Source organism: Schistocerca nitens, chromosome 4, assembly GCF_023898315.1.
Source record: "Schistocerca nitens isolate TAMUIC-IGC-003100 chromosome 4, iqSchNite1.1, whole genome shotgun sequence".
Taxonomy (NCBI): domain Eukaryota; kingdom Metazoa; phylum Arthropoda; class Insecta; order Orthoptera; family Acrididae; genus Schistocerca; species Schistocerca nitens.
In genome coordinates, this window is record NC_064617.1 from 291,200,119 (window position 1) to 291,213,459 (window position 13,341).

Here is a 13,341-nt window from a genome sequence, read left to right on the forward strand (position 1 = left end):
ACAGCCTTGTCTTACACCCTTCTTAATACGAGCACTTCGTTCTTGATCGTCCACTCTTATTATTCCCTCTTGGTTGTTGTACATATTGTATATGACCCGTCTCTCCCTATAGCTTACCCCTACGTTTTCCAGAATCACGAACAGCTTGCACCATTTTATATTGTCGAACGCTTTTTCCAGGTCGACAAATCCTATGAAAGTGTCTTGATTTTTCTTTAGCCTTGCTTCCATTATTAGCCGTAACGTCAGAATTGCCTCTCTCGTCCCTTTACTTTCCCTAAAGCCAAACTGATCGTCACCTAGCGCACTCTCAATTTTCTTTTCCATTCTTCTGTATATTATTCTTGTAAGCAGCTTCGATGCATGAGCTGTTAAGCTGATTGTGCGATAATTCTCGCACTTGTCAGCTCTTGCCGTCTTTGGAATTGTGTGGATGATGCTTTTCCGAAAGTCAGATGGTATGTCGCCAGACTCATATATTCTACACACCAACGTGAATAGTCGTTTTGTTGCCACTTCCCCCAATGATTTTAGAAATTCTGATGGAATGTTATCTATCCCTTCTGCCTTATTTGACCGTAAGTCCTCCAAAGCTCTTTTAAATTCCGATTCTAATACTGGATCCCCTATCTCTTCTAAATCGACTCCTGTTTCTTCTTCTATCACATCAGACAAATCTTCACACTCATATAGGCTTTCAGTGTATTCTTTCTGTGGTGTCACCGCCAGATACCACACTTGCTAGGTGGTAGCTTTTAAATCGGCCTCGGTCCGCTAGTATACGTCGGACCCGCGTGTCGCCACTGTCAGTAATTGCAGACCGAGCGCCACCACACGGCAGGTCTAGAGAGACGTCCTGGCACTCGCCCCAGTTGTACAGCCGACGTTCATAGCAATGGTTCACTGACAAATACGCTCTCATTTGCCGAGACGATAGCATAGTCTTCAGCTACATGTGCTACGACCTAGCAAGGCGCCGTATTCAATTGATATTGAAATTCTATTAATGTATCATCAAGAGCGATGTTCTACAAATGTGGATTAAAGTTAAGTATTCCAGAAGCTACGTACTTTTCTTTATAGCATTCATTACGTATCCTGTTTCAGACCTCACGCCAGCCTGCGTGAGTTTAGGCGCATGCCTTTCGGCTTCCTCTCATTGTGTCTAGGCTGTCTTGTCTAGACACAACACTTTCCACCTATCTGCTCTCTCCTCTGCCTTTAACAGTGGAATTCCCGTTGCACGCTTAATGTTACCTCCGTTGCTTTTAATGTCACCTAAGGTTGTTTTGACTTTCCTGTGTGCTGAGTCTGTCCTTCCGACAATCATATCTTTTTCGATGTCTTCACATTTTTCCTGCCAATAAATAATTAGTAGCTTTGGTGTAAATAATCAGACACGCCTTTCTGCACTATACGACAGCTGCAAGACACGACGTACTGAAAACGTAATCACCATCTTCTTCGTCAATAGATGACTCCGCTGGGCACAAGAATGACTAGTCTGATCGCCAGTATAAAGCAGGCAGACGTTTCTCCCAGCAGACAGTCATCTCTGGATGAAGAAGATGGAGATTATCTTTGAAAGCTCAAGTCTTACCTCCGAATCTGGTGCGAGCTGAACTCCGAGAAAACTTTTACACAAGGACGCTGCCGCGAAAATTTCGATGCAGTAAATATAGTGACTGTACACAGTTTAGCATAGTTACCTCTCCAAAAAAAATAGAGCTATCATTCGTTTTGATCCATTATAAATGGTTTTTGAAAGCGAGCGACTGTGAAACAATAGGTTTCTTTGTAAATAAATCTTCTGCTACCAGTCACGATTTTTTTTTATTTTACTTTTGGCACGACGCGTTTCGAGAAATGATTCCCATTTTCAACTGCTACTAAAGAATAGAAATGGCTTAATACACACAAAAAACGCACTTGAAAATGAGAATCATTTCCCGAAACGCGCCGTGCGAAAAGTAAAATAAAAATCGTAACTAGTAGCAGAAGATTTGTTTATAAACAAAACACGAGATATTATTTCTTTGGTTATGCCGCTAACAAGCCATGGGGCTTTATCCTTGTCTGACAGAACTACAGAAAACGTGAAGATTTACTACACCGCTGGCTGCAACATATCACTTCTATTTTATAGTTTTTTCCCCTCTGGGACGTCGGGAATGGGGTCCGCTGTCATTAGACTGGTTTGATGCTGCCCGTGAAGGGCTTCCTTTCATTCTATGGGGCAATTCTACGTATGATGTCACATGTCCCATGTGTATGCGTTGCAGGAGGGGTGAATGTGTTCCACGTATAAATTAGAAGCGTTAGCCAGACATCACAACCTGACAATAACGAAGGAAATCTATGCGATGGAGAGAGTCAGTCGCAAATCATGTATACTGTGGAGTGATGGGAAGCATATTTTGTGTTGCGCACAAAATTTGCATTAACATTTACGAGAGACAAGCTGAAAATCGTTAATATGACCTGAAAAATATACTACTTTCTCCAGAATCAGATTTTGACTCTGCCGCGGAGTGTGTGCTGATATGTAACTTCCTGGCATATTAAAACTGTGTGCCGGACCGAAACTCAAACTCGGGACCGTTGTCTTTTGCGGGCAAGTGCTCTACCGTCTGAGCTACCCAAGCACGACTCACGCCGCGTCCTCATAGCTTCAATTCTGCCAGTACCTCGTCTCCTACCTTCCAAACTTCACAGAAGCTCTTCTGCGAACTATGCAGGACTAGCACGCCTGGAATAAAGGATATTGCGGAGACATGGTTTAGCAATAGCCTGGGGGATGTTTCCAGAATGGGATTTTCACTCTGCAGCGCAGTGTGCGCTAACATGATACGAGGTGGAGTGAGGACGGATCCTGAGTCGTGGGTAGCTCAGACAGTAGTGCACTTGCCCGCGAAAGGCAAGGGTCCCGAGTTCGAGTCTTGGTCCAGCACACAGTTTTAATCTGCCAGGAAGTTTCATACTACAGTCTTATGAAACATTTCTCCTCTATGAAAACTAAATATTATTGTGGAAAGAAGACTAAATCACATCCTAATTTTTCCTGTTTTCGCCCTTTTGCAGACAGCTGGCAGCGAGGTACAATAGTTTCGTATCGTGGGAAATGTTTTGTGACCACCGCTAGAAGCTTAATTAATTAATGCCTAACATCCCAGAATGGTTCCCTGGAGATGAATTTGAATCTAAAACAGATGTAGTGTAATATTGTTTTGCGGCAAACGTTTGATTCCAGCTAAAGCATCCGCGTAGAAAACGATGTCTCGTTATTTTGCTTGAAGTATTTTCCGAGTGAAATATTGCTGGAGAGACATTTCTCGCTCTTCTGTGTGTAGGAATAGTCCATATTAATTTTTGCACTTCATAATGTGCACTATTTCAGTTCTTATTATTTCATGACTCGTCGTAAAATACCGTGGCTTATCTCAGACACAGAGCGTTGTCCTCAGTTCAGGTGGGCCCTAGTCGAAATTGAACCAAGTTGTCCAGCGTAGGGAGCCTCCGACGCTGCGTGACAATTGCAGGAAGCGCCAGATGAGAGACGCTTGCCAAGTAGGCGGTATTCGGGTGGCATAATAAGTTCAATGAACGACCATCTGACGTAGGGGCGTATTACGACTGCAGGGAGTGCCGCCAGACGGAACTGGTGGTCGGACAAAATAGACAGTAAGTATGAACAAAGTTAAGGAAAGTTGTTGGCAGTTCAGTCGATTGTAATTGGAGACTTAGAGAGGCGCTTCGAAAAACCTATCAACTTCTATAGATAATGCACTTGTCGCCCATATTCATGTAAAAGAGTACAAACCAACAGACTTTGTCAAAAACTGTGCAACGACACAGCACGGCTTCTAAGTTTACTTTTGAAACCAGAAAAATGTGTTGCCTTGTACATTTTTTAAATGTGGGTCGTCTAACATCGAATCTAAGGAAGCTGGATTAATTATAGCTTTCTATAGTCCAAAGACGTCAAGAGAATACTGCAAAAAAGTAAACAATAATAGCCAATAACAGAAAGGGATGCATGGTTCAGGATCCTAATATTATGATTGTTAACGAAAGAATCACAACGAGGTATGCGTTACTACTGCCATATATTGTCGTCAGTGAGAGAGTACACAGGCTCAAATATCTAGAATTGTTAAGCAAAGGCATTAGCAAACAAAGTGGATGTAGAGAATAAAATTTACAGTTTTGCTAGTCAGTTATTACAAAACTAGACCGACATATGAGGGAACGTATTGAAACAAAAATAGTGCTCGACAAGGATTATTATGTCACTCTTAGTTTGCTCTGCGTTCTGTCCCAATGAATTCAGAAAGGGTGAGGCTAAATGGTAGCCCTAGTAACAATGCTGATGACATTATTCAATTAGAAGAGGTATGGACAGGCGCAAAAATAGTGGAGAAAGTAAGCTGCATTATCATTTCGAATTAAAGAAAAAAAGTATTTCCGTTAATAACAAAATAACAAACAATGCCAACGGTATCAGACATTGCTACTCAGATGAAACACGTCTATAATTTGCGATAAATGGCTTTTGCTAGCGTTCGATGGTCATTCGCAGAAGAGAATATTTTATCAGTGTCCAGGCAAAACAGCTAGTCCTGTGACAGTAATGTGAATAACCTCGAAACGGATGAATTTTCTCCTCTCCCGTTATTTTCAGCCCTACAGTGCGGCTTAGAAACAGTCCGTTATACACAAAAGCATGTTCTATTAATAACTTCGAAAATATGGCTATATCAAAGTCACTGAAGAAAAATGTTACTTAGATAGGGCCTCAAAAGATAATAATTAAAAAAATTGAAGTGGGTACTTTAGAAACAACAAAACACAGAAAATGGGCGTACATGTGAGGTTGGAGCAACATCGCCACTATCTCCAGCACTTGAGGGTCTTAGCGACTTGTAATTCAAAATATCGACGGTTGTTTGTGAATGATGCAACCAGCCCAAATACTTTTTAAATGTTTTATTTTAGTGCTGTAATCGGTTTCGTGATACCATGCCCATCTTCAGATCACTAATATTTTTAGTTACAGATGATTTGGCCAACATGATGTCAGATTCCACACTACGGAAGAATATTTGAGTATTTAGTGGCACTTTTTAAATTGTTTCATGAATAAAAATACGCTTAAGTGCTTGCATCATAAATAAATAAATGCGTGCGTTTTAGCATATTTTATTAATGAAACAATTTAAAAAGTGACACTAAATACTCAAATATTGTTGTGCAGAGTGCAAACAGACGACATGCTGTCGTAAAAACATCTGCGCGATTAAAAATATTAGTCATTTGAAGATGGGCATGGTAGCCCGAAAACAGATTATGGCACTAAAATAAAACATTTAAAAAGTATTTGTGGCTGGTTGCGTTATTCACCAACCATCACTAACGGCCGCGGAATTCACAAGATCCAACATGGGTAAAACATAGACAGATGTATTTCATGTTAGTAAACATTCAACAGACGGCGAAATAGCTGTGCCATCTTCGACCAAATACTTTGACTGCTGCCTTTCCAAAAATCAACTATCATCATTCTTTGAATGACAGACCTGCAGTCTTTGAGGTCTAAATTTGTGTTCGTGGTAGATTACTACGTACTAACCAAGTTCTGGAAATAATAACGTTCAAATTTTTCAGAATGAAATTTTTCCATCCTTACATAAAACTAAATTACGTCCATCACACGTCTTATTACGACCTGCATCCACAGAACTTCATCTTGAGATGGATACAGAAGGATTCTGCATGACTGATAATGTGTACATGCGGTTGCTTTTTGTATACAACAATAACACATAGTCAAGAGACTGAGGCAAATGAATAATTATCTCTTTTATACCTTTTACAGTCGTGGGCTGGCGAACACTTCAGACGGAAAGGGGTAAGGTAATTGAAAATTAACGATGCGTTCACCAATCCCAGCACCCATCATTGTCGTCTTAAAGAGGAGTGTATTGTTGGCATGACAACTTGTGACATACATAAAGAGAGGGACGCCTCTACAGTCAAGCGTGTCCTACTTCGTTTAAGCAAGCACTAGGGGACCGCCGCAGGCATGCACGCCCCACCAGAGGGCGCGCGACAAATTGCTTATTTCCGCCGCTCCCCCACACGGGGTACTTACAGCGAGGAACCACCTGCTGCACGGACACCAGGCACGGCGCTGCTCCAAGTTACTGTCGTTCCATGTGGGAGGTTCGACGTTCAGTCACACGCGGGGCCGTTTACGTGAAACAGTTCAAAGGTAGAGCACACGTTCGAAACTTTCGAATTCACTCGCGCGGGTGTCTGCGCGACGCGTTCGGTAGTCGGCTGCGAAGTCGACTGCGGGCCGAACGAAGTTTGACTATCGAAGCGCTCGTCTGCGCGCTTCGCGTTTGAACGTTTCCGCACTGTCATCTAGCGGTAGTTGTTGGAACTACTAGCGCTCTCCGCACGAGATAGTTTCGGTTTACTCCTTGGGGAGCGCTGCAACGAAGACTCACTTCCTATGCATTCTGCAAGCTCTCCAGTTCTGGCACTTCAGTCTGACACTATGACGGTGCTAGTGACTGTAATCAGCGTCCCTTCGCCTTCCTCAGAAATTAGTTGTCTTTCCTTGGGCTATTGATTTTTCTTGTTGAAATAAGCACTACATAGGTGTTCCACTATAACAGATACAAATTTCTGAATCTTATCAAAGTGATGAATACTTAAGTACGGAACTATTTGCTTCCAATCACGACGATTCTTGACATTTTCAAAAGCTTTTAGTTTAAGCAGAAGTAAATAATTCCTGCTTAAATAAAAATGTGCTACCTTCTAAACTACGTGGAAAGAATGAATTTTTTTTTTAGTTTAATAATTGAACATTTTAATTTTATATTTCCAAATCATTCCGCTTTCTATGGGAAAAGGGGATACACAAAAAGTATCATCTCACTTTATACTGAAGTGTTAAACATAAGACATTACTTAATTACCAAACTTACTTGTGAAGGAAACCCTGCAGTAAGTTGTTGAATTGCAGAAAAATTACCATGAAAGTAGTTGAAAATTTATAAACACAGTAACATTTTTTCCGTATGCAACTGAAAAGGGAAACCATTAATTCGTATGTGATACGAAAGAGAAATCTTTTACTAATAAAGTCATTTATTATCTCTACAGTGTTCAGTGTAGGAAATTCTTCCCTCTAATAAAAGCGGTATACTGAAATTTTTGTTACCTTCAGCTTAGACCACCTTTCAGAATAGAATCTAAATCTATTTACTTCAAGAGATCGCTTTCAGTTCTAAAGTTGATAGTCACACAATCGTTCTTTAGAAAGTGTTGACTCAAGATACTGGAGGGTTATAATGAAAGGGCAGCTACTCACAAGGTTCAGTGTGGCCTGTAATTAACCTATAGCAGCGAAATATGGTAGATATTATAATGAGTTAATGCAGAAGTGATTTACGCTGGAAAAAAATTAGTTCAATTTTGGCCACCAGGTGCCATTCCGGTGCTTTGAATGGATAAGGAATGGGACGTGGGCTGAAAACATCAAACAAGTGAGAAAGGCATAATATTGATTTTATTAGTAACTGCCACTTACACAGTTTGTTGAATATGAACCCTGGAGACATAGACGAGGTACTGCATGTGTAAAATCAGATATGCACCTGATGGCCAAAATTGGACATAATTTTTTTTCCCAGCGTAAATCAGTTCCGCATTAACGCATTAGCATACCTACCAAGTTTCGCTTCCATACGATAATTATAGCCCCCACAGGATTTCCGCGTATAGTTGGACATTGATTATAACCACCCACTTGTTTTTATCAAATTTTGTTTTTAAAAATTTGTTTCACCATCTGTGTAGTGTACTATCATAGTTCTTGTCAAGGTTGCTCTTGATTGAAATGAGAGCCTATTCAGAAATTAGTACATTTTAAATTTATGTGAACTAACTCAGACTTTGTTTGATACTGAACTCAGTAGCAGCTCATAGCCACACATTTGCATTTATCTCGCAACCGGCTAGTTGCGGACCTACATTTGCTGTAACGTTTTTGCTTTTCTTGTACACTGTCAACCGTGTCAGATTTCAGTAGTGATTATGATGCAACCTGTATACAAATTTGGCGCTAAAACCGGACGCTTGTATTGCCTGGGTCTTAAACCAGCCCTGTGAACCGTCTTATACTGTAAGTCACTATAAAGTGGGCAGAAAGGTATCATTTTCGATTTTTCCATTTACTACATTTTCACTTCATCATGGGTGATTGCAGAAAGTTATCCAAGAGAAGCGAAGGTTCTAAAATTACCATCATATATGAGGCCCTTAGAAGCCAATGGATGTAAGTAACAAATTGTTAGTTTTGAGTAAATGATGTTCTAAGTTGAGACACTCTAGAAAATTCCATGAACGACTTAAAAAATAATTATTTGCACATTTTTGAAGCTTTATTGCCTACCTTACCAGAACAATCACTTCCGATTCACCAGTTAAATTTTTTTTATTAGTAATTGAAAGCCATGGATTACAGTGACATTAATAGGAAAACTTTAATGACAGGGAGTAACCTGATACTTGAGTTGAACATGATTACGAGTCTACTCAGGCCCTGCAAACTCTCATGTTTATTTTCTGAATAGTAAAGTCCTTCATGAGTTTGATTAGCTGGCTTCAGTGTTCTAGCAGCTTCATGGTGTGGAAATTTCGGGTAAAACTGATCCTGTGCTGGCGCCACAAAGGGAAGTAGAGTCTGTAGGTTCCTGTACTTCGTGCGGGCACGTGAGTTGGGATGTGTGGGACTAGTATAAGGTAGTTCCGGCATAGTCCAAGTTTCTTGCCGTTGGAAGTTGTAATATTTCTGGCTTACTCAGCCATCATATTAGGCTCCAAGAAGCTGTCCCCAGAGCAGTGGAGATGCAAGAAGTATACAGATGACGGAATGTGGTGTGAGGTACCTGTGTCAGATGCTAAATTCGGTACCATTCCCGTGAGAAAGACCGCCTGTGATTGGCTGCTGTGATCGGAGCAAGGGCGCCAAAACGTTAAAGTATAGTTATTATTGTCCGGCCGGAGTGACCAAGCGGTTCTAGGCGCTACAGTCTGGAACCGCACGACCGCTACGGTCGCAGGTTAGAATCCTGCCTCGGGCGTAGATGTGTGTGGTGTCCTTAGGTTAGTTAGATCTAAGTAGTTCTAAGTTCTAGGGGACTGATGACCGCAGCAGTCAAGTCGCATAGTGCTCAGAGCCATTTGAACCATATAGTTATTATTAGTTAAACTACTCATTGGAATGACTTCACTTTTTAATATAAATATCTCTCAACAGCTGACACTCACTTTAGAATTATTAAAAACAATTTAAATCAAAAACAAAAGACTGACGAAATTGCAGACGAAGCACTTCGGAAGCGTTCGGGTCACACCTTTTCTGGGATGGCGCGCGAAGTGTTTCGGGCTGTTCGTTACTCTGGATTAGGCAGTCGAGAAGTACAGACATGTTGTCTGCCGTAGGACGTGTTTCCAATTTTTATTTAAGTTCCTGTTCGTCACTCTGGATTAGGCAGTGGAGATGATGTTGTCTGTGGCAGGATGTGTTTGCCAGTATTCAGTATTAAAAGATTCACTCCGGTAGTCATGAGGCACAGACACGTGCCACAAATAGTGTCAAGATACATTTTCGTAAACATTGTGTTTGATCGTGTACTTTGCTGAATCAGAAGGTGCTGTATTAAGATCATGTAGTCTTCTCGTGTGGCTATATTAAAATACGCGAGTGGCATCCCAAAGATGAGATACATTATTTCAGAACAGAACCTCGCTAAAAGTCAGTTTCAGCCTCAAGATACAGAACCTACGACCTGCGTGCTGTTTTCTGCGCTAGGGACATCAACTTGCAGACAGCAGGTTAGTGAACTATAACAGAACCTTCGTAATCCACACAGTGCAGTGGAAACAGCTAGGCGCCTCACGTGTACTGCATGCACAGAACAAATGTGCTCAGTGGCACGTCGTCTGCTGTAATGCAGGGGAGGTAAAGGAGGATGATCGTTATTAACACCAACAATCAATTCATTATTCTTTTCTTGCCGTACATGGCATCCCTGGTGGGAAAATCTTCGATGTTTGAGTGCATTGGAGATATGAGGCTTGATTATTAGCGAGAACTGTGAACCGTGAAAGAATTTAGTAAAAACTCATAACATCGAAAGTGACTAATTTGCTACTAAATTACTACAGAACTGTGTCAAATGTCTTTGAACTGTATTTGAACTCTCTTTTGAACTTTAGTTGAACTTTGATTATTGATGCCACAGACAATTTTTTTTTATTAATCACGAGAACATAACGTTTGTTGAGAGTTAAACTGGATGTGAGGATGTGTAATAGTCAAAAAACCAAATACGTGTGCGCGGTCCATGGGATTACGTTATTATTTCATCGAGAAGTTTTCGTCGTACTACGAGGCGACGCAACGCAACGCGGCGAGGCAGCAGTAGCAATGAGAGCGGCCGCAGTTCACCGCGGCAGATACATGCCTTGGCAGCCAGCAGCAGCGCCGAGACACAGCTGTTCAAATGGTTCAAATGGCTCTGAGCACTGTGGGACTTGAGGTCATCAGTCCCCAAGAACTTAGAACTACTTAAAGCTAACTGACCTGCTCGAGGCAGGATTCTAACCTGCGACCGTAGCGGTTACGCGGCTCCAGACTGAAGCGCCTAGAACCGCTCGGCCACCGGCCGGCAGACACAGCTGTAGCGGCGTTGCTGAAGCGGGTGTTTCAGCAGTCAGGAGAGCAGTACGTCACGCCAGCTTCAGCAGCGGGAGCAGAGAAGGAACTTCTCGACGGCACCACACAGAATAGCATATAAGAGTAAGTGTTACTCTGGCACAACAATTTAATCTATGTAACGGACAGTTCAATAGTTGTAAAATCTTAAAAGTGTAGTCTAAAATTGATTCATTTAAACATATTTGGCTAAAATTCATAAATTTTATAAAATATAAAATGTCTGACGAAAAGGAAAAGAGATATCTTCTTAGAAGTAGGGAAAGAGATCAAGTAAATATTGATGCCAATGATCCTTCAGATCAGCCTCAAGACTTGCGAATAAATAACATTGTAGATGATTTAGCAGATCAGTTGTAAAGTTCAGATAATGAGATTAATAATGTTTCAGAACATGTTGATTCTATGTTAAATGATTGCACTGAGAACGTAGATATTGTCGCTCCTGACCACAATGACGTGGTAAATTTGGATGACGACGTCAGAGACACAGAATCTGACGTCGACAGTGGAGTCAGGTAGATGAAGTCACAGAACTGATTCTTCTGATACCTTGCCAACTGAGAGTAATAGCCAGGATAAAGGAGTCGAGCAAGATCAAAATCAATCTATAATGTCTATGTTGCAATCATTTATAGCAGAGCAAAAATTACTTTTAAAAGAACAGAACGAGTAAATTATAGCAAGGCAAAAAGAAACTAAAGAGGAATTAGGAAAGAAAATAGAGAAAGCATATGCAGGAATAACTCAAATCAATAGCAATTTCAAGGCTTCAGAACAAAAGGAATCAAAACTTGAAGCTAAAACTGAAGCTTGTTCCAGTAAAATAGATAGGGAAACAAAAGACTGGGGTAAGAAATTAGAATTATGTAAGCCTGAAATAAATCAGAAGTTTGATAGTAAAGTTAAAAAGCTGAGAGATGTTATGGAGGCTCAGGATTGTGTAATATCAACAATAAATAGTAATGTTAGTCAAGTAATAAAGGAGCGAGTCAAGGCTGCTAAAGAATGTAGAGATAATCATGACCAGCAGGTAACTGAGTTAGAAAACATCAAAGAAGAGCAGCAAGTACTTAGTCGTAAGGTTTCACAAATAGGTACTCATTGTAAAGGTACCACAGATGCGATTCAAGGTGAATTGAAAGAAATTCCAGCTAAAAGCAAGGATAAAGTGTGTGTGCATGTTAGTGATGTAACAAACCCCACTATTCAAAAAATGCTTCAAATGGCTCTGAGCACTATGGGACTCAACTGCTGTGGTTATCAGTCCCCTAGAACTTAGAACTACTTAAACCTAACTAACCTAAGGACATCACACACATCCACGCCCGAGGCAGGATTCGAACCTGCGACCGAAGCAGTCGCACGGTTCCGGACTGCGCGCCTAGAACCGCGAGACCACCGTGGCCGGCCAAACCCCACTATTGTTTACCATACTTTCTCTAGTAGAGGTAACATACATCCAACTGATTTTATTAAACAGTTCGAGGGTACACTTCCTGAAAACCTAACAGAAAAACAAAAAATAAAAGCTGTGGCAAGCAGATTTCAAGGAGACGTAATATCACGGGGAACAGGGGTCAGTAGCAAATGTACTACATACAAGGAATTTGTACAAGCATTCTTAAATCAATATTGGTCTACCAGCACTCAAAACAGCGTCAGGAGTGAAATTCTTGAGGGAAGGAGTTCTGCTAGTAGTGGTTGTAATAGCTATAAAGAGTTTTTTCAACACTATTGGGAAAAGAACCAACACTTAACTGACCCGTTAAGAGAATCAGACATTATAGAAATAATCGTACTTAAATTTCCAGTGTCTATACAAGAGAAGTCAATCAATGTAGACAAAAGCGATGTCAATAACCTACTGCACGTCCTTGAGCAGTTAGATACGTTGTCCTGCAACAAGCAAGTGCAGAAGGGCTGGAGAAGGAACAGGTGGCGAGCAGACCGTCGTAATGATCGTGAGTCAATTCGGAGCAGAGGTACAGACAGAGGTAACGAGCGTCGCAATCGAGAGGAAAATAGGCCACCTTGTTACAGTCGTAGTCCTTCAAGAAGACGGAGAGGTGCTTTTCAGAGGGGTATGAATAGGGGAGGATATTATGGTAAAAATAGAGGATATCATAATAATGGAAGGGATCATGCTCCTGAAAGAGACAGGAATCAGGAGGATCCGGAAAACTAGTGTGTGGTTCGGACCTGGTCCAGTCGCGAACGGCAGAATGTAATGGACCACTAGTAAGATTCTTGGGCTATGACGAAAGGGATGAGATAAACAATGCACTCATGGACGAAGATAGGCAGGAAATAAAGGAGGTTTACCAACGAGCTATAGAAATTGAAATACAAAACGTGAAAACAGTTGCGATTTTAGATTCTCGTAGTGAGATCAGTGCTGCCTAAAGTAATTTGTAAGAAAAGATAAAGAAAGATAACGATGTTCCAGAGTTATCAGTTCAAGGGGTCAAAGTAGTTACTGCGTGTGGGTCTAGAAGTAAAGTTAAGAAACAGAGTTTATTAGAGTTTACAGTGCAAGGTAGGAA

At 41.1% G+C, this 13,341-nt stretch overlaps 1 protein-coding gene across 4 annotated transcripts in view; it reads right to left on the bottom strand.

The window, feature by feature from the left end:
- The window catches only part of LOC126253585 (rab11 family-interacting protein 4), a 968,661-nt gene extending 962,310 nt beyond the window's left edge, over positions 1-6,351 (bottom strand). For all 4 annotated transcript variants that reach the window (XM_049955015.1, XM_049955014.1, XM_049955013.1 and 1 more), the window contains exon 1: positions 6,152-6,351. The gene's annotated coding sequence lies outside the window, so the exon portion shown is untranslated. The remainder of the gene's footprint in view (positions 1-6,151) is intronic.
- Between the last annotated feature and the right edge of the window lie 6,990 nt (positions 6,352-13,341).